A 21,779-nucleotide genomic window follows, 5' to 3' on the forward strand; every position below is an offset into this window, starting at 1 on the left:
CCTTAGTTTCATACAATTTCACCAGAGGTAAATACTTTTTATGTTTTTTATACATACACAATATTCATATTTTATAAATCAAGAATGTATTAAAAATTCATTTATTGCGTTTTGTGAATACGTGTTAGGTGGTGGTACGGGATCTTTTAACAAACATTTGGCAAAGAAGCATGGAATTCAAAAGAAACTCATGCAGCAAGCGGCAGCGGGACCACAAGTGGAAGCCGATAGTGGGACATTCCCAGCACAGGTATGCCTTTTAAATATAATCGTAATGATATGATTGATGAATTTTCTAAATATGTAATTTGTGATGAATTGCCATTTAACCATGGTGAAAGTAGGGCATACGAGCATTACACTAGAAAAACTTTGCAACCACAATATAGAGCAATCCCTAGGAACACTCTTAAACGACATACGGGTGAAAACATAAAATACAGATTAGTAGAGATATGTAAAGAATGGAACTTATTAGATAAGATATTTTGTTGTTCTACCGATAATGCAACCGCTAACATTAAATGCATTGAACTTTTGTATAACGAACCTGCATTTAGTTTTATTCTTGGGGGTAGATTATTACACGTATGTTGTTGTGCTCATATAGTAAACTTATCTTGCCAAGCAGGTATAAAACAATTAAGTGATTTATTAGATCCCATTAGAGACATAGTAAAGTGGTTTAGAGTTGGACAGATAAAGAGACGATAGAAGCAATTATGTAACTAGTATCAACTAAAAAAAGTGTATTGGTCATTAGATACTCCTACACGTTGGGGCTCAACAAACGATTTATTAAGAAAAGCGATTGCTTATCGTCCAGTTATAACACAACTTTATAGTGTGTGTACAGATAGTTATATAAGTGATGACATATGGGAACTAGCTATAGGTGTACATAAAATATTAGAAGCGTATGACCACGCAACTAAGATTTTTTCATATGTTTACGAACCAAACGCTCACTTAGTAATAAGTGAGTGTATTACTATTTTTTATCATCTTCTTAAACATTCGCATGATGATACTAACCCATATTTAAAGCCGATTCTTGCAGATATGATGGATAAGTGGAAGACATATTTTACCGATTTTCCTTTTATTTATGGAATTGCAACCATTTTAGACCCATGTTTTAAGACAGAAGTCTTTACTAAAGTAATTGGATTTTACTACTAATCATTAGATCGCCCGCCTAGTGATGTACATAATTATGTTGGAACTTGTAAAAAACTTTTAGCAGAACTTTATGATTACTATGCTAGTGTATATAACTCAAAACGCAATACGTCTAGCCGTGCTAGCGTCTCGGCACGTCCCTCTTATTATAATTCCGTAATAGCTAATATAATGAGCCAAGATGATAGTTTTGTAGGATCATCTTCTTCTTCACCCTCCACTGCATATTTAGAAGTAGATGATTATCTTAAACATCACTTTGAAATTGACCAAGGTAGCTATAATATTTTAGAGTGGTGGAAAGAAAAATCTATAAATTTCCCATATTATTGAGAATTGCAAAGGATATCCTTGCAATTCCTGCTTCTACGATTGCGTCGGAGTCTGCTTTTAGTGCAGGTAGAAAAGTTTTAGACGAAAAGAGATCTCGTCTTGCTCCACATAGTATTCAAATATATGTTTGCAAGAAAGATTGGGATCAAGTGGAGATTCAAACACAAGGATTAAGGAATGATGATGATCAAGGCAATGATGATGATCCATGGATGATGATGGATACATCTGCATCATCGTCAGGAGGAGAGTCAGCGGAAGCATCTAACCAACCAGATGATGATGACGAAGACGAATAGGATCCATCGGACAACGATAAATCAACATTCAACAACTACAAATAAAAGGTATGACAAAGAACTACGTGGGCTTTGATTCCTTCGGGATACGTAGACAGCTTAGTATTCCTTTGGATACTAGGTTCAAGTCCATTTTCTTCCTCTTTTTTTATTAATCGCCTTTATCGACATTATCGTTGATTTTTCTTATTAATTTATTTTTTCATTCTTTTTAGTAAATATTTTAATAACGATTACAACTTGACAAGCAATGAATTTCGCTAATAATCAAGTAATCATCAAAGGTACGTCCGCAATATTATAGTATTTTTATATTATATAAATATTTAAAGGAAAAATAAAAATGGAACCGATGGTCCGACCCGCCCGTCCCGCGAGTTGGAACCGCCGAAACCGCCTCATGAACCGCCAAGGAACCGTTTGGAACCGGAACCGGAACCGGCCCAACCCGGACCGTGGCCATGCCTAGATGGGTTTCATGTGGATGACAATTCGAATTGATATAAATTAGTGATAAACAATTGAGTGATAGCTTGGCAGCAGCAATTTGCACTCTATTCAGCAGCATTTGCACACTAAACAATTGCATTTGTGTATATTACTCCCTGTACAAACTGATATGCAGCTATGCAGGAAGCAGGATCTTCTTCTGACACCATGATCGATCGGTGTTGGCAAAATGCAATGCAAACGAAATGTCAATAAAAAAAAGTTTTAAAAAATCATTTAAAATCAATAAAAATCAATTTGAATCACTAAAAATCAATATCAATTCATACAATCTCATTCTGTTAAAATTTTAAGTGAATAAAAATCAAGTACAATAAGTATAATTAAAATTCAATTACTAAAATACAATTTTGATTAGTAAAATTCAATTTAAATCATTAAAATTTAATTGATCTAATAAGGCACTAAAATTTAATTGGGAAAACTTGTTCATAAATCGATGATTTCATTTCGGGTTTATGCTTCGTTTTTTATTTGACATGATGGCTCTTGCCTGTAAAGACAGTAGACACATTATGATCATGATGCACAAAATGAATATTCAACCCTATTATTGTGTGTAATAAAATATGTAGTAATTTAATTCATTTTATGAGTTCTCGAATACTATGAAAAATATTAATTTATTAATCATACATCAAATGCTTCTAAAATCATTCTTACTTTTAATCTAATAACAGACAAAATAAATAACAGATTAGTGAAAATGTAGACTTTCATTGTTCGTCATGAGTTCTTCTGAATCAATTCTCATTAACTAAGGGAAGGGTATGAATATCATCTCTTCCCTTCATGTAAGTAATGCTAAGGTCTCCACATAAGCACCTATGAAAACAAAACGAGCATCTCCATTTCTCGATACTTCTAACTCGTGGCTTGTAACTTTATAAAATTGTATGCTACCTAAAAATCCAATGATTAGAAATGTATTGCTCTGACCAACAAAGAAAACCTTAGCACCAAATGGATTGAGCTTTTCGATTACATTAGAAACATTTTTAATCCAAGATTCTGAACACCACACCCTCCATGTGTACTCTCCATCATGCTCTTCCAAAACCAATATGCAGGGCAATGATATAACTGCTAACAACTCACCGATGGTGAAAAGAACTAAATTCTTGCTTTCTTTCAGTGGCTCAGGTACTGCAACATTATTGAATTCTTCTGTATTAAAATCAAAAGAGTGGATAATTTCAGGATCACCTTTAGTAAACCAACAAACTATCCATCTACGATAAACATATTGGTCACAAGATAAAGGGGCTGATGATAATTTACAATATATTTAACCTTTATAATACAAGCGGTAACATATATTATGAATTTGTAGTCAGAATATAAGGCACGAAAATGTATCAGCAACTTTTGGATTGTTTTGTTCCATGTTTATGATATTAGCTTTGGTAAGTTTGAGTCCGACCCGATTTTCTGAGTATCTGGATAAATCAGGTCGGGACACGGGCCAGTAAAAGAGGTACCCGACTAATCGGGTACCCGCCTTTCCGGATACCCGGTTATGAACACCCCTACATATAGGGTGTGTTTAGATGAAAGGAAATAGAGAGAAAAGAAGGAGAAGATTTGGAGGAAGGAAGAATTTCTTGTTTGGATAGCAAAGTGGAAGGGAATTGAAATGATTTAATGGATATATTTTATTAAGGTTCTAATCTCTCTAAAGTAGGAAAGATTTAAAGGGAAAACTCATATCTCCCGTTCTTTCCTTTACATTCCCTCCTATACAAGGAAGAGCTACTTTCTTTCCATTTCCCTTTCCTCCCTTTCTCTTCCCTTCCTTCCCTTTTTCCTTCTTTTTTTTATTTTTTGCTCTCTAAAATTGTCATCCAAATACAAAACAAGTATCAAAGCTAATGCCCAAAGCAAGAACAAAACAAATTAAGTAAGCTCAAAACGAGTTGTTGCTCATTCAAGCATTTCGGCTTCCATTACGCAGATTAATTATGTAGTGGCTTATATTACGCTGATGATTCTGCAAGTTTATTTCAAATAAATTTGTATTTTAGAGGATTAATTTAAAAATATAAATATGTCTATTTTGACTTTTACATGGGTGGTTTTTAATTAGGGGTGATATTCTATTGCCAATACTCAATACTCGACTGTCATTAATAATCCAAACGAAACACAAAATTAAAATGCAATATGTACACTGCATAAAACAATCCAAGTCATCATGAAACAAGATGCATGAAATGCATATAATTCATGATCACTTTTAATAGCTGAAAAAAATGGGTGCTACAATTTTGAATACGTCCTGATTTGTTTTGCACTTTTGCTAATGAACTGCTTGAAAAATGGAGTATATGTCTGATGTCATTGTTCCATATGTTTTGTCTTGCATATTTTTCCTTGGCTTTGTGGTTCTTTCTCGACCCTCAAGCTGGGAATTTTTAAATTGCATCCTCCTTTGTGAGTATAATTTGCTGTCTTTTAGCTCTTTTCAATTCTTTTTCAAACCCTAATCATAGTTTCAGACCCTACAGACCCACAAGAAAATAGATGGAGTCTTTCAATATGTTTTTTCATGGATTTTTTCCTTTTCTTCGCAAGTCTTTTTCGAGTGAAGTGATTCTTTGGTCATATCCTTTTTCGTAGGTATAATTTGTCGTCTTTTATCCCTTCTCAAACTCTGGTTATAGTTTTTATGAGCAAATTTAGTAAATATATATTTATATAATTAATCAAGGGTAATTAACTAATCATGTGATAGTGTAGGCTCTAGGGTTTGTATAACCTTATTAAATAAGCGCATTGGCAAACGTGTAAATACGTGACAATAATAGTGAATAGGAAGCAGTATAAACGCCAAAGTCGTAGCTTGCTTTATTTCAATTTCAAAGAGATGGCAAGAAAGGATGTTTCCTGGTAATTTGTTCAACACTTCCTTAATTAAGGAAACTACTAATATAAAGGCGGATAGCTAGGCAGCAGCATTTGCACTCTATTCAGCAACATTTGCACCCTAAACAATAGCATTTGTGTATATATTAGTCTGTACAAACTGATATGCAGCTATGCAGATATGCACCGGAAATCGATTGGTTTTGACAAAATGCAATGCAAGCAAAGGGTCTTCTTCTGATATTGGAAGTCGATCTACATTTCAACCCTAAGTTCAACAAGTGAAAATCTGAAATCAGACCTCCTGACCTGATCATTTCAACTTCCAAAGGGACCTTCTATGCAAGAGTGACTAATTCTATGAACAATACTTTTGATTAAAATCATTCTTACTTCCAATTCCATAACCTATTTACAACAAGCAATCTAATAACAGACAAAACAGAAAAAGCTTAACAATCTTCACACTCTCAAATTAGTGTAATTGTGTAAGTGTAGACTTTCATTGTTCTCCATGAGTTCTTACGAATAAATTCATCCTTAAGGGAAAGGTTCGAAAATCATCCCTTCGTTTCCAGTAAGCAACGCTAAAGTCTCCACATAAGCACCCCCGAAAAGAAAGTTACCATCTCCATTCCTCAACAATTCTAACTTCTTGCTTGAAATTTCATAAAATTGTATTTTACCCCAAAACCCAATGATTAAAAATGTACTGCTCTCCTCAACAAAGAAAACCTTAGGAGTAAATGAATAGTGCTCTTCCAATATATCAAAAACATTTTGAATCCAAGAGTCCGAACACCATTCCCTCCATGTGTACTCTCCATCATGCTCTTCCAAAACCAATATGCAGGGCAATGATATAACCGCTAACAACTCGCCGATGGTGAAAAGAATTAAATTCTTGCTTTCTTTCAATGGCTCAGGTACCGGCACATTTTTGAATTCTTCTGTATTAAAATCAAAAGCGTGGATAATTTCGGGATCAACTTTAGTAAACCAGTAAACTATCCCTCCACAATAAACATATAGGTCACAAGAAAAAGGGTCCCTTAATGAAGTCCAAGCATCGACATTCATGGGATTGATTTTAATAGTCCAAAGGTGATGTTTAAGTGAATAAACTGCCATTGTCGGCTCATACTCATAACCCTGAATGATGGTACGAATCCGAAAGGCAAGCACCTTATAATCATCACAAGAGGGGGAAAATCCTATAACATAATGAACAAATAGAAAGGGAGTAACAATTGGACAAGGTGGAAGAATCAAAGATTTTCTGAGAAAGGGATTCCACAAACATATACGCCGTTGATCAGCATGTACGCTTATTAGAAATAACCCATTACAGGCTTCCCAAATCAATGGTATGATAATATCAGGAGAAAAAGGAGGAAGAAAAGCAAGAGTGGTTAATGTCTGATCGTTGGTAACACGCTGTAGGCAGAGTTGTCTAGTACTTTCTGCAATAAGTAAATGGGAATTTTTGGAATGGTTTTTATTGTAAAGATTTCGATGCTTGGAGATGAAAGAAGGGGAATCAATGTAAGTGCGCCAGGATGTGCACACAACTCGGAATTCCAGTAGGGTATTGACAGGAAGCCTTGCCAAAATGTCGGACACTATATCAAATGGAAGATCGTAGTAAGAGAAATTCATGGAAGTGCTTGTATTCATGATTTTGTTCTTAGACAAACACGAAAACAAATATCAGAAATCGAAAGAAATAAAGAAAGAATGACGAATGGGAGTAAGATTATAACGGAATAACTCTCAACAAACAAACATTTGAGACTAAGTATAACGGAATAACTAATTTTCCCGCCAAAAAAATAAAACTGAATTTAGATGGAAGAGTAAAATTAGACAAACCGAAAACTAAACTTGAATCTAAACTATTCATGGTCGTCGGTTTTGATTTTCAAAGGTCACCTAAGATTAGTCAAAAGTAAATTCTAAATTAACGCTTGAAATCTGAGAATTTGATTATAATATCACACTTTTTTTATTTTTCAAGACTATAATCCAGAAAAAATGTTACAATTGGAATTTTAAAAAGCTTAAACTTGGCAGCTGTTTTAGAAAAATATATGAGACTAAATTATTTACCACGCTTAAACAAGTGTGCCAATAATTATATGGGAAAATATTGTAACAAAGAAAAATAAAATCAAACTCACCTCTAATTAGCCTTCACTGAATATGGCGAATTATAAAGATGTGCCAAAAGAAGTAATGTCTTCAACAATGGCTAACGAAAAGCCTTCATCGAACAAACTACACGCAATGAATATTGAAAATTATGGAGAAAACCATGGAGTAATTCACAATGGCAAATTAGGGTTAAAACAAACAAAAGTAAAATCACAATTGAAATTGGGGAATTAGAGAAAAAATCTTACTTGGAATTGGAATTTATTTGAAAATTATGTATGATTATGTGAAAATTGAGGAAGGTTAGGGTTAATTCATGGAATCATGGGTGAATGGAACGAAAAGGAGATGAATATAATACGGCGCATATCTCGTCTAAATCTTATTTTTATTGTTTTTGCAATACTATACATATAAAAAGACAAAATAAGTATCAAATCTTCATGTATAAGGCAAGAACAAAATGAACAAGTATATAAGCTCAAAACGAGTTGTTGCTTGTTCGAGCATTTGGCTTCTGTTACGTAGATTTATTTTGTAAGTTAACGTCAGACAAATTTGTATTTTATAGGATGGATTCAAAAAAATATAAATGTGTCTATTTTGAATAATACTCCTCTATAGGTTATTTTCATTGGTAGTTAAGTTATTGTCCACATCATAGAGGATTTTCCTCAAGACTTTAACATTAATTATACTTTGTTGTGGATATTTCTCAAGCTGAGGAAATCTTCAGCCGCACTCTCCTTTATGGGTGTGACGGGATACACTGGGTATGATGATGATTAATCTTCCTTCCCTAGACCATGATCATAGTTCGTATGAGCGGGATATACCGGGTATGATGATGATAATGTGCCTAGTCAAAAGACAACACTATTATGAATATGCTATTTTGGATAGAAGGCGTCATTGCACCTCAAGCCTTCTAATCAATCCTTAAATTCACTCTTGATTGTTGGAGCTTGAAATTTACAGAAGAATAGAGAAACAAGAAGAAGGAAAGAACAAAGAGAGAAAACAGAAGGTTTATATATTTCATCCTACCTCCTGAAATATCACATGCATTTGTTATATACATATGCAACAATTTTAGTTGTCCTCTATTTACCTATCCACATGTACTAACATATTACAAGATTTAGCCAGCTGTAAAACAGAATTCTCTCTGTTTATTTCCAACACCCCCCTCAAGCTGGGGGTGGAAACATTCCCAGCTTGAAAAGAAGAGTTTTGAATTGAGTTGGAGGAAGAATCTTTGTGAGCACATCAGCCAATTGATTTTGAGTAGGTAAATAAGTCAATTGAATAAGCCTTTTCATTAGCTTTTCTCTAGTGAAATGACAATCAAGTTCAATGTGTTTTGTCCTCTCATGGTATACTGGATTTTTGGCTATTTGCATTGCAAATTGATTGTCATAGTGTAGAGTAACTGGCTTTAAAGAAGTGACATTAAGTTCTTCAAGCAAATTGACAAGCCAAGTGATCTCTGATGTTGCTTGTTGCATAGCTCTATACTCTGCTTCAGAAGAAGATTTGGAGATGGTTGATTGTTTCTTACTTTTCCAACTAATTGGAGAGTTCCCCAAAAGAATTAAGTAACCAGTCACAGATCTTCTTGAGAAGGGGCAAGAAGCCCAATCTGAATCAGAGAAAGCCTGCAGAGTTAAAGTATCTTCTCCTTTCAATAGAATACCTTGACCAACAGTAGTGTTAGCATATTGAAGAACATGTAGCAAAGCATCAAAGTAAGATTGTTTTGGAGTTTGCATGAACTGACTTAGAAGCTGAGTTGCAAAAGCTAAATCAGGTCTTGTATGAGTCAAAAAATTCAACTTGCCTACTAATGTTCTGTACAGAGTTGGATCTGAAAAATCATGAGGATCTTCATTACTAAGCTTACAGGGTAGCTGGTCTGTGAGAAAAATGTTGTAGCTGCAATAATTCCTTGGTAAACTTATGTTGTGTGAGAATAATCCCTTCACTCACGTAAGAAGCTTCCATTCCAAGAAAGTAATGAAGGATACCAAGATCCTTAATGGTGAACTCATCATCAAGATGCCTTTTAATGCTGTCTATTTCAGTGGAATTGGAACCAGTTAACAAAATATCATCAACATATACAGCAAGGATTGTAATATCTGAAGCAGACTGCTTTAAAAACAAAGAAGGATCATTTTTTGATTGTTGATAATCCCTGGAGTTCAAGAAAGCAGCAAGCTTCTGAAACCATTGTCTAGAAGCTTGTTTTAAACCATAAAGGGATTTCTTGAGTTTACAAACTTTATTGTGAGGATTTGGTATTCCTAACAGAACTCTCATATAGACATCCTCTTGTAAATTCCCATGTAAAAAGGCATTGTTGACATCAAGCTGATAAATGTTCCATTTCCTTGTTGCTGCTAGAGCTATAATTGTTCTTATTGTAGTCATCTTGACTACAGGACTGAAGGTCTCTAAGTAATCTATCCCATATTTCTGATGATTACCTTGAATGACAAGCCTTGCTTTAAGTCTTTCTAAAGAGCCATCTTTATTGTGTTTTGCTTTATAAACCCATTTGGAACCAATTGCCTTTTTATACCTGGTGGAAGATCAGTATATTCCCATGTTTCATTCTTACGAAGAGCTGATATTTCTTTATCCATAGCTTCTTTCCAGCCAGGATCAAGAATGGCTTCATGATAGTTGTGTGGTTCAGTATAAGTAGCTTGTAATGTAATTGTTTGTTGTTGAGAGATGGGTAAGGAAGAAAAGGTTACAAGGTTGCAGAAATGAGGTTGTTGAGATAAATGAGATTGAGAAATAGGTTGGAAAATGTTATTATTTTTAATCATGTTTCCTTTAATGAATTTTGCTTTTGATATGTGTGAGTAGTTTTCTAATCTAGGGTTAGATGGAACCCTAGCCATGATGTTGATGATGAATTATTGAATCCCAATCCCTTTTTGTTATATGTAATCCTTGTTCATGCTTGGTTTCTTATGCTAGTTAACTCATATATTTTCAAGAGAATTTCTGGAAATTGTGGTTAACAATTCATTCAATCGCTAACGAAAGTTAGAGTTGAATGAATTGCCTTTTAGATCAAGGGCTTGATAATCTTCATGAAAATAGATAGATTTGATTGTTGGATCTTATAGAATACTATGCTCAATGTCATTACTATACTTGATTCCATGAAAATGGGTTTGATAGTATGGTAGTGAAGCTAATAGTCTTCGAAAGGAGTTATTAGTATCTTTAATGGTGTATTCATCCTATTGAACTTGGTTATGATTGTTGTAGGGGTAGTATGATCTCATTGTCATCATATAATGCTAGTGGGAAAATTTATCCCTAGATGTTTTAATATTATTGGTTTATCTTTCTAATTTAATTGTTTGTATTCTAGGCATTTAGTTAGTTTAGACATATATTCTCAAAAAAATCGTGTGTTACTTGGGATCAATTGGTAGCCGGAAAATAATCATTTACTACATTGTTCCCTGTGGATTCGACCCTAACTGCTGCTATACTAATTGCATATTAAAATTTGTTTGATAGTACATAAACGACCTATCAGAAAACATAATCCTGTAAATGACTTGGTGGTTTAGATTGTCTACTGGATCTTCTGAGAACAGTGGCATATATAGGAGGAGAAGTATGAAGACTAGAAATAGATTCTGTGTGATGATTAATATTGGAGATGAAGGATAATGAGAAGTAGAACAATGTATGTCTGAAATTGAGGAGATAGAAGAGTTTTGAGTAGGAGAAGAGGGGTAAGAGAAGAAAGTTGTGAAATCAGAAATAGAAGCAGGAAGGACAGATTGAGAGGTTTGAGAAGAAATGTGATGGAAAGGAAAAACATGCTCAAAAAAATTGAATGTTTTTAGTAACAAAAACCTTATTGGTTTGTAGATCAAGAATTTTGTAGCCTTTTTGAGTGGTAGAAAAACCCATAAAAATAGAAGGGTGAGATCTAGGAGCAAACTTATCTCTGTCCCTTTTAGAAGTGGCTACAAAACGGAGGCTTCCAAAACATTTCAAGGCATCATAATCAGGTAATTTGTTGTGAAGCAATTCATATGGGGTTTTGTAATGTAAAACTGATAAAGGAAGTCTGTTAATAAGAAAAGTAGCATGTAATAAACATTCACCCCAATATTTAAGAGGGATTTTTGATTGAAAAAATAAAGCTCTTGCTACTTCCAATAAATGCTTATGTTTCCTTTCAACTCTGCCATTTTGTTGGGGAGTACCAACAAGGCTAGTTTGATGAACAATTCCCATATTATTATAAAATTGGACAGCATTGTCATCACAAAATTCCATGCCATTGTCAGATCTAATTATTTTAACTGATGTATTAAATTGTTTCTGAAGTAATTTGATCAAATTTGCTAGAATAGAGAAGGCATTAGACTTGGTACTCAAAAGATAAGTCCAAGTAGCTCTAGAAAAATCATCAACAATGGTAAGAAAATATTTGTATCCATTGTATGTGGGAGTAGCATATGGGCCCCATAAATCTACATAAAGTAATTCAAAAAGTTTACAAGCTCTGCTATTGCTAATAGGAAAAGAATTATATTGTTGTCTAGCTTGAGGACATATATGACAAATGCAAACAACTGAAGGAAAAGAATTACAAGATTGAATTTGAAGATGTTTCATTTGCAGAAAAGGAAAATGTCCAAGTCTGCAGTGCCACAATTGAGTGAGATTGTGTCTAGAGTGTAAACTGGTAGATGTCAAGCATTCTGTTGAGAGAAGAGAAGTTGGAGTAGGACATTGATTTGATTTAAGAGAAGTGTCAACATGATACAGGCCATTGTGAGCATTACCAAGGACCTGAGCATGCTTCATCAAATGGTCCTGCAAAAAAGATGAAAAGGGAATAAGCAAGCAATTTGTGGGTGTAAAAAGAACAAAATTGTGAAGCTGAGTGATCAATTCATAGATTGAAATGAGATTAAATTGAAAATCAGGAACATGAAGCACATTATCAAGAATCAAATCATCTGATATTTGGACAGATCTATGTTCATGACCTTAGCTTGTTGACCATTGGGTTGAGTTATGAAGCATTGTGTATTAACAGGTTTATAGTGTAGAAAATGTGCCAAAGAAGGGCTAATATGATCTGTTGCACCACTATCAAGAATCCAATGATCATTCTTAGCAGATGACAGAAAACAAAGATTGTTACCTGCTAGAAGAGTTGATTTTGATGAAGAAGATGTATTAAGATCTTTATTTGGAGCAAATTGTTGTGCCAACATGTTGACAAACTGTTTGTATATTTCAGGTGTGATATTGTTGTCTGACTTGGTGTTTGAGCTGGTATTTTCTTCAATTTCTGATGTTAAATGCTGCCCTTCAGAAAACACTGCAACCCTTCTTGGCTTATTCCTCAATTCAGGATGAAGTTTAAAGCATCTATCTATATTGTGGCCTTGCATTTTACAATGGTCACAGAAATATTTGGTCCTTCTTTCTTGATTCTTCTGATATGTAGAACCATTACCAAAACCAGATTGATATGAAACAGACCCAGATCTCCCTTTAATGTAGTTTCCAGAATGATGACCAGTCATGTAGGGGAAAAAATTCCTATTTCCATTGGAATTAAACTGGTTTCTATTGACAGCAAAAGCATTATTTTCACTCACAGAAGCCAAATTATCAGAAAATTCTCTCTGGGTCTCATCTTGAATCAAGATACTATAAGCAGTCTTAACATCTGGTAATGGTTTAATCATAAGAATATTGCCTCTAACATTTTTATATGCTCCATTCAAACCCATTAAGAATTTGTACAGTCTTTGATTCTTAATCGACTCAACAATTGAACCATTAACATCACAAGTACAAAGACCACAAGAACATTTGGGAATTTTCACAAGACTGTCATATGAATCCCACAAACTCTTCAATTTGGTAAAATACTCAGCAATTGATAAATTTCCTTGTTCAAAAGAATTTAATTCTTTATCAATTCAATTTGTAGAATTTTAGGTCCATTAGTGTAACACCCCTGAATTTCAGACCCTTCAGGGGTGTCACTTGTGGAAATAAATAATTATTTAAATAGGAAAAAGAAAGATGACGTTTGAAAACCTCCAAACAAAGTCCTACGGAAATTTCGGCAGCATCTGCCTTGAAATTTGACGCGCCGAAGATTTAGACAAACGATAAATCATCATAATGAAGAGGCATCAATGGCCTCGTAACAGAATCACGGCGGAAAGGTCATCGCCAAAACCTCTGTCGACATGCTAAGCATGGATCGTGGTTCCCATGTAAACGCTTGGGTTTTCCAAGCAAAAAGATAATCCACTGTACAAGCCATTCAAGATACTATAACAAAATATAAAACGATATAAATCTTTGCAGCGGAACGAATTACATCAAAAGGAGGACTCATGCCTCAACCAAAACATATACACTTTCAATTCGAAATCACATGTAGCGTCAAAAATGGTTCGAACAGGGCACGCGTCAAGGTTCTCACTCGATTCCCCCCCCCCCCCCCCCCCCATATGCAATGCAAGGAAACTCCAAAACCTGCAAGACCTATCTACGACGTCCCTGCTGCTCAACGTAAAGTCGTAGACCAAACGTGTCATAGCAGGGCCATCAGAGACAAGCCGTCAACAAGGAAACAAGAAGTACACGTCAGTATCTAGCAACAAGTTATATATGCAACCAACAATCAATTCAACAAGATGAGAGAAGATAGACACTCCAATGTATAAAAATCTACTCCAACCATTCCTCACTTCTGTGCACTTCTCAATGCCTTCACCATTTTCTATTCCTTCCTTAATTCCACGTATCATCTTTTGTGACTAGAGGCCACCATATTGGGGTTTGCAAGACCCACATGGCAACACCTCAGCCAAGGGCGGTGACGGCCATGCCGGCGCCCAATGGCAAAGTATGATCATACCCCCGTACAGCGACCATATATAGATGATCCATGCCTCCGGGAACTAAACCAACTGGGGTACCAATCTAGTGGAGTCACAGTAACATCCAACTTAATATCTCATCAATAAGGGACTCATTCCCATTCCATCTCATATAATCCAACATTCTACTCTCGCGATATCAGAACTCAATCTCTACTATCTTTACAACTGATTTTCACTTGTAACACAAACTTAACCGTATTTAAATAGCAAATCATATTCAACCTAGTTCGTATAATATTATCACGCAAGGAAAATAGATTGAAGATGCATGCAAGAATCAGTTACTGCGTGTACTTACCTGCACTGCAAGACGACAGCCACAAAAATCGCTTCGAAGGGGTTCTTACGCCCCTCTTATGAACCGGGCACCTATACACGTTTAAAGTAAGACTAATAAGCCTACTTCACATCATTTACGAAGCACCGACTCCATACATCATTTACGAAGCACCGACTCCATACAACCGGCTGCTGCTTGCGTGGGGAAGGAGAAGCCGGCTGCTGCTGCTGGTTTGGAGGAAGAAGAGCGCAGCCCTTGCTGCTGCTTGCGAGTGAAGCTGTCGGTTGAGGGAAGTGGGAAAGAGGCGCACGGGAAGAGAGAGGAAGAAGGAGAAGGAGGAGAAGGAGAAAACGGCTTGTCTTCAATGTTTAGGGTTTCGTGGGTCTTTAACCGTTTTCTTTTTTTTTTTTTTTTTTTTTTTTTTTTTTTTTTTTTATCTCGGTTCATTTTGTTGCAAGATCCAACTAAGAGACTCACCTTCACGGCCTCATACATTTTAATAAAATAATCATTTTGATTCGAACCTCTTTATTTGAGAAGTCGTAACTATATTTTTAGTATATATATAAGTCGACATTTAAATCCATATGTGAAAGAAATTTATTAAAACTAATTCGGAAATAATTAAATAATAATTGTAAAATCTTTAAAAACTATTAAAATATTAAGTGATTACGTCATTAAAATGTCGGGGTGTTACAGGCTACCCCCCTTAAAAGGAGTTTCGTCCCCGAAACTAGCGCAACCAAGGTACTAATTGAGAAAATTTATATTTCTAATAACTCCAGAAGGTGTCTTACGATTTTAAGCCTAAGGAATTATCTCAAGGATCGTGACCTTATTGACACTATTATACTCACTCTTATCCAAATATTCATGCATATTTTGTTCCGAGCATTCATAGTCCTCTAAATTAACTCGACACCCAAACAAAGCATGTAAATGTCACACAATTAACTTAACATAATCAATCAAAAGCATGTAAAAATCGTACAATTGACTCGACACGATCAAACAAAAGCATGCAATTTTCTAATAGGTCGGTATCATAGAGGAGGAAATGCATGCAAACGCGCGAAGTTCTATCACATTCTACCCCCCTTAAAGACTTAGTTACGACCCCGTAACTTACTAACCTCAAGAAAAAGGTGCGGGTATTTCTCACGCATGGAATCCTCAGTTTCCCACGTTGCCTCCTGCGTGCGCTGGTTAGCCCATAGAACTTTCACCATTTTTATATCTTTTCTCCTCGTACTACGCACCTTAGAATCTAAGATCTTGATAGGCTTCTCTTCATAAGATAGATTCTCATCCAGATCTAAGGGTTCGGGATCTAGCACATGAGATTTATCGGGAACATATCTCTTCAACTGCGAAATGTGAAACACATCATGGACCTTACCCAACTCATTGGGTAATGCTAGTTTGTAAGCGACCTTTCCTACCTTCTCTGTGATCTCATAAGGTCCTATAAACTTTGGGCTCAACTTCCCCCTCTTGCCAAACCTCATGACTCCCTTCATGGGTGAAACTCTCAATAGCACATAATCCCCTACGGCGAACTCATCAGGTCTCCTCTTAAGATCTGCGTAGGACTTTTGTCGATCCTGGGCCGCCTTAAGTCTTTCTCGAATCATTTTTACCTGATCAGTCATCTCCTCTAACATAGCCGGTCCTAGAGTAACAGATTCACTGAAATCGTCCCAACATACAGGATTACGACAACGACGACCATACAGAGCCTCAAAAGGTGCCATCTGGATGCTTGCCTGGTAACTATTATTGTATGAAAACTCCACCATATCTAGGCACTCATCCCAAGATCCTTGCCTATCCAAGGCTACGGCTCTCAACATATCTTCAAGAGTCCGATTAGTGCGCTCGGTCTGTCCATCAGTGGCAGGGTGAAAAGATGTGCTTCTTAGAAGTTCTGTTCCCAGAGCTGCTTGAAAAGCCTCCCAAAATTTTGACACATACCTAGTATCACGGTCAGAAACTATAGATCTAGGGACACCATGGTATCGCACAACATTTTTAAGGTAAGCTCGAGCCAACTGATCCATACTCCATTGATTATTCATCGGAATGAATCTTGCACTCTTGGTGAGTCTATCAACGATCACCCATAACGTGTCATTTCCTGACCTAGTTCTCGGTAAACCCAAAACAAAGTCCATTGATATGTCATCCCATTTCCATACAGGAATATCCAAGGGTTGGAGTAAACCTGCAGGTCTCTTATGTTCACTTTTGACCTTTTGACATGTCAGACACCTGGAAACAAACTCAGCAATATCTCTTTTCATCCCAGACCACCAGAATGTTTGCTTCAGATCTCGATACATTTTATCTCCCCCCGGGTGGACGGAATACGTCGAACTATGAGCCTCTGATAAGATTTTATCCTTGAGCTCTGCACAAGAAAAGGGTACACACCATCTACCCTTGTATCGAATGCTACCATCCTCGAATATTGTGAATCCTTCAGCTTTTCCTTCTCTAACCTGCTCCCTCGTTTTTTCCAATAAGGAGTCACTCACTTGATGTGTTAAAATTTCTTCAAAAATTGAGGGTCGAATTGATAAGGCTGTTAATCTGGACCTCAGCTCCCCGTGCTGCACAATCTCGAGGTTCAACTTTTCCATGTCTCTTTGCAACTCTCTAGGAATAGTCAAGGTAGCTACGGAATGATTGGTCTTTCTACTTAGAGCATCGGCTACCATGTTCGCCCTACCCTCATGGTAATTAAACTCTACGTCATAGTCGTTAATCAACTCTAGCCATCTTCGCTGCCTCATGTTCAAATTTTGTTGCGTATACAAGTATCGCAAACTCTGATGATCAGTGTAGATCTTGCACTTCACTCCATACAAGTAATGTCTCCAAATTTTCAAAGCAAAGACAATGGCTGCTAGCTCCAGGTCGTGAGTTGGGTAATTGACTTCATGTGGTTTTAGTTGTCTGGATGCATACGCGACCACTTTCCGATTTTGCATCAATACACATCCCAACCCATACTTCGATGCATCACTATACACAAGGTACTTAAGGGTGCTATCTGGAAGAGTAAGCACGGGTGCGGTAGTCAACCTCTCCTTTAAGGTTTGGAAGGCCAACTCGCACTCTTTAGACCATTCGAATTTCTTGTCTTTCTTCATCAAGTTGGTCATAGGGCGGGCGATCTTTGAGAAATCCTTCACAAATCTCCTATAGTAACCAGCTAAACCCAAAAAGCTCCTTACTTCAGTCACATTCTTCGGTGCAGGCCAATCTCTCACCGCCTCAATTTTTGCAGGATCAACGGCAACTCCTTCTTTGGACACAAAATGCCCAAGGAACGAAACCTTCTCGAGCCAAAATTCACACTTTGAAAACTTCGCGTACAGCTTATTGTCCCGGAGTAATTGCAACACCTTCCTCAAGTGTTGTTCGTGTTCCACCCTATCTCTCGAATACACCAAGATGTCATCAATAAAGACCAGCACGAAATTGTCGAGGCACGAACTAAACACCTGGTTCATCATGCACATAAAAGCTGCAGGTGCATTAGTCAACCCAAAAGGCATCACTGTGAACTCGAAGTGCCCATATCGAGTCCTAAAGGCTGTTTTCGGAATATCGCGCTCCGCAATCCTCAGCTGATGATAGCCAGACCTCAAGTCAATTTTGGAAAATAACCCTGCTCCCTTAAGTTGGTCAAACAAATCATCGATTCTCGGAAGAGGGTATTTGTTCTTCACAGTTATCTTGTTCAGTTCTCGATAATCAATACATAACCTCATAGTCCCATCCTTCTTACGAACAAACAAGACAGGTGCTCCCCAAGGCGAAACACTCGGTCGAATGTATCCCTTCTCTAATAACTCCTCGACTTGCTTTTTAAGTTCCTCCATTTCAGCTGGTGCCAACCTATATGGTGCTTTTGATATAGGTCCCACCCCTGGTACCAGGTCTATGGTGAACTCAACAGCCCTAACAGGTGGCATCCCCGGTATCTCCTCTGGGAAGACGTCTAGGAACTCATTTACGATTGGCACTGATTCAGGAGTCAACTCCTCGTCTTCTATCTTACGTACATGACATAGGTAGCTTGGCAGTCCCTTCCTCAATAATGTTTTCATCTTCAGGGACGATACTATCTTCGTTTGCATACCTGAAGTAGCTTTGCAATACTTAACTTTCTTTCCCTTGGGCCCCACAAGCCTGACTTCTTGCCTCTCACATTCAACAATAGCTTTAAACCGACCCAACCAGTCCATCCCAAGAATAATGTCTAAGTCGCACATCTTTAACTCATATAGGTCACTAGGAAAAATGGTTCCCCCAATGGTCAAAGGAACACTCTTATAAACTCTAGTGCATTGATACAACTCTCCTGAAGGAACTGCTACGGCGTACGAAGAAGGTTCGGGATCCTTTAATCCTAACCTTTCAATTATTGATGCAGATACAAAAGAATTTGATGCTCCAGTATCAAATAACGCATTGACAGGCACGGAGTTCACAAGAAACGTACCTGTCACCACATCCTTTGCATCCTCTGCTTCCCTTGTGCTGATGGCGGTTAATTTTCCAGGTGTTGATTGAGTAGTTAGCGCACTGGTTCCCGCACTTCCATTACTTCGACCATTCGACTCTCCGGGTTTATAGTTGCTTGGACTAGGCCGATATCCGTTCCCGTTCTTCGACTGATGTAAGTTTTGACCACGGTAGTCACTCCCATTCCTCTGATTCCCAAAATTCCTCTGATAAAAATGCTGCTGTCCCCCATTCTGTTGATTCGGACGCCCATGCTTGGCATAACATTCGAAGCCACGATGACCCAACTTGCCACAAACATTACATTCTACTAAATTCCCATTACAATCCTTCCCTGGGTGGTTGTTTGGACACCTGCGGCAGAAATAAACTCTTTCCTTACTATTACTGTCTCCACTCTTCTTTTGATTGCTGAACCCCCTATGGTGCAACTTCCCATTTCTTTCGAGACTTGAAAAGCCCATGTGTTTCTTATTCTGCTGGGAATGGTGTTGCTGCTGGAAGCTCTCCTTTCTCTTATCCCCACTGTTGACACCTGCACTGCTAGTTTCAAGCTTCTTTCCCTTATCTTTGTATAGTAGACTTCCCACTTGAGCGGCTCTTTGGTACATCGCATCCAGAGTGGTGTACCGGTCACTATCAACGTGCACTTGAATTTCATTGCTCAGCCCCAATTCAAAACGCTGCATCTTCTGCTCCTCGGTAGGGACGTCATCAGGGCAATATTTCACATACTCCATGAACTTCTTATAGTATTCGTCAACCGTTAAATCCCCCATCTCGAGCTTCGAAAATTCATTGGACTTTTGCTTCCTGATATGAGGTGGGTAGTATTTTTCCCGAATCACCCTTTTGAACTCCTTCCATTGCAACGGCTCCTGAGGATCACTCATCAAGTTGTCTCTAGCATTGGACCACCAGTAATCAGCTTCTTCTTGTAGGTAGAAAGCGGCTTGGTCCACTCTCAGGTGCTCAGGGCATTGCACCACGTTGAAAATCTTGTCAAATTCCCGTAACCAGTTCTCTAAGATTGCGGGTTCTCCAGTTCCTGTAAACACAGGGGGTTTGTTCTGTGAGATGCTCTTGCTCACGGAGGCTGCCGTCTCAACTTCGGGCGCAGACCTAGATCTCCTTTCCTCGGCTAGCTCCATGACCAGTTCTCGTAAGGCCTTGTTCGAGCGTCTCTTCAAACGTTGACTAGACAACGGAGGCATTTCCCTGCAAACAAGAGTTTCACAAACGAGAGATGTTCACTATTCGATAAGATAACATGCTTCATCGCCAAATACACATTTTGCATGCAAATTCCAACCAGGCATACATTCTCATTTTGCGTGGAATTCGTCCTTATTTTGAAATATAACAACTTTACTAAGGAAAATGAACTAGTAAGCTTATCTAAATAATTTTAACATAAACTACTAACCAATGAAACATAAACACATAATCAACTAATATAAGGTTGCAGGTAAGTACGGCAACTCGTAGCTTAACTAGGACAGGCACATAAAAAAAAATGTAGCCTCTTACGCAACCCATAACTTGCAACATTTGCTCCTACAAACATAATTCATGCTTAAAATTTCAATTAATAAAACGTCATCTGTTAAGTTACCACAAATTCATTACAAAGATTCATTCCAATCATTGCAAGGATCGTAAGCCTAAGCGTGCAAATTCATGTGCAATAATACTCAAAATGCATGCATATATAAATGCACCTAACCCATGTCTACCCATACTCTCAAAGCAATTTAACTTCGAAAACAAAACAGGAATAAGTACTAGAGAAAACACAAAGCGTTTGGGAAAGATAGGAACCACTGGCTCTGATACCACCTGTAACACCCCTGAATTTCAGACCCTTCAGGGGTGTCACTTGTGGAAATAAATAATTATTTAAATAGGAAAAAGAAAGATGACGTTTGAAAACCTCCAAACAAAGTCCTACGGAAATTTCGGCAGCATCTGCCTTGAAATTTGACGCGCCGAAGATTTAGACAAACGATAAATCATCATAATGAAGAGGCATCAATGGCCTCGTAACAGAATCACGGCGGAAAGGTCATCGCCAAAACCTCTGTCGACATGCTAAGCATGGATCGTGGTTCCCATGTAAACGCTTGGGTTTTCCAAGCAAAAAGATAATCCACTGTACAAGCCATTCAAGATACTATAACAAAATATAAAACGATATAAATCTTTGCAGCGGAACGAATTACATCAAAAGGAGGACTCATGCCTCAACCAAAACATATACACTTTCAATTCGAAATCACATGTAGCGTCAAAAATGGTTCGAACAGGGCACGCGTCAAGGTTCTCACTCGATTCCCCCCCCCCCATATGCAATGCAAGGAAACTCCAAAACCTGCAAGACCTATCTACGACGTCCCTGCTGCTCAACGTAAAGTCGTAGACCAAACGTGTCATAGCAGGGCCATCAGAGACAAGCCGTCAACAAGGAAACAAGCAGTACACGTCAGTATCTAGCAACAAGTTATATATGCAACCAACAATCAATTCAACAAGATGAGAGAAGATAGACACTCCAATGTATAAAAATCTACTCCAACCATTCCTCACTTCTGTGCACTTCTCAATGCCTTCACCATTTTCTATTCCTTCCTTAATTCCACGTATCATCTTTTG

At 37.3% G+C, this 21,779-nt stretch overlaps 1 long non-coding RNA gene across 1 annotated transcript; it reads right to left on the reverse strand.

Annotated features, from left to right (window-relative positions):
• Positions 1 to 2,855: 2,855 nt before the first annotated feature.
• On the reverse strand, positions 2,856 to 7,690 carry LOC130821441 (uncharacterized). Its single transcript, XR_009045368.1, has 3 exons — positions 7,592 to 7,690; positions 7,370 to 7,466; positions 2,856 to 3,491 (listed from the first exon to the last, which is right to left on the reverse strand). It is a non-coding gene; the product is annotated as an uncharacterized LOC130821441 (long non-coding RNA).
• Between the last annotated feature and the right edge of the window lie 14,089 nt (positions 7,691 to 21,779).

This window comes from Amaranthus tricolor, chromosome 8 (genome assembly GCF_026212465.1).
Source record: "Amaranthus tricolor cultivar Red isolate AtriRed21 chromosome 8, ASM2621246v1, whole genome shotgun sequence".
Lineage (NCBI taxonomy): Eukaryota > Viridiplantae > Streptophyta > Magnoliopsida > Caryophyllales > Amaranthaceae > Amaranthus > Amaranthus tricolor.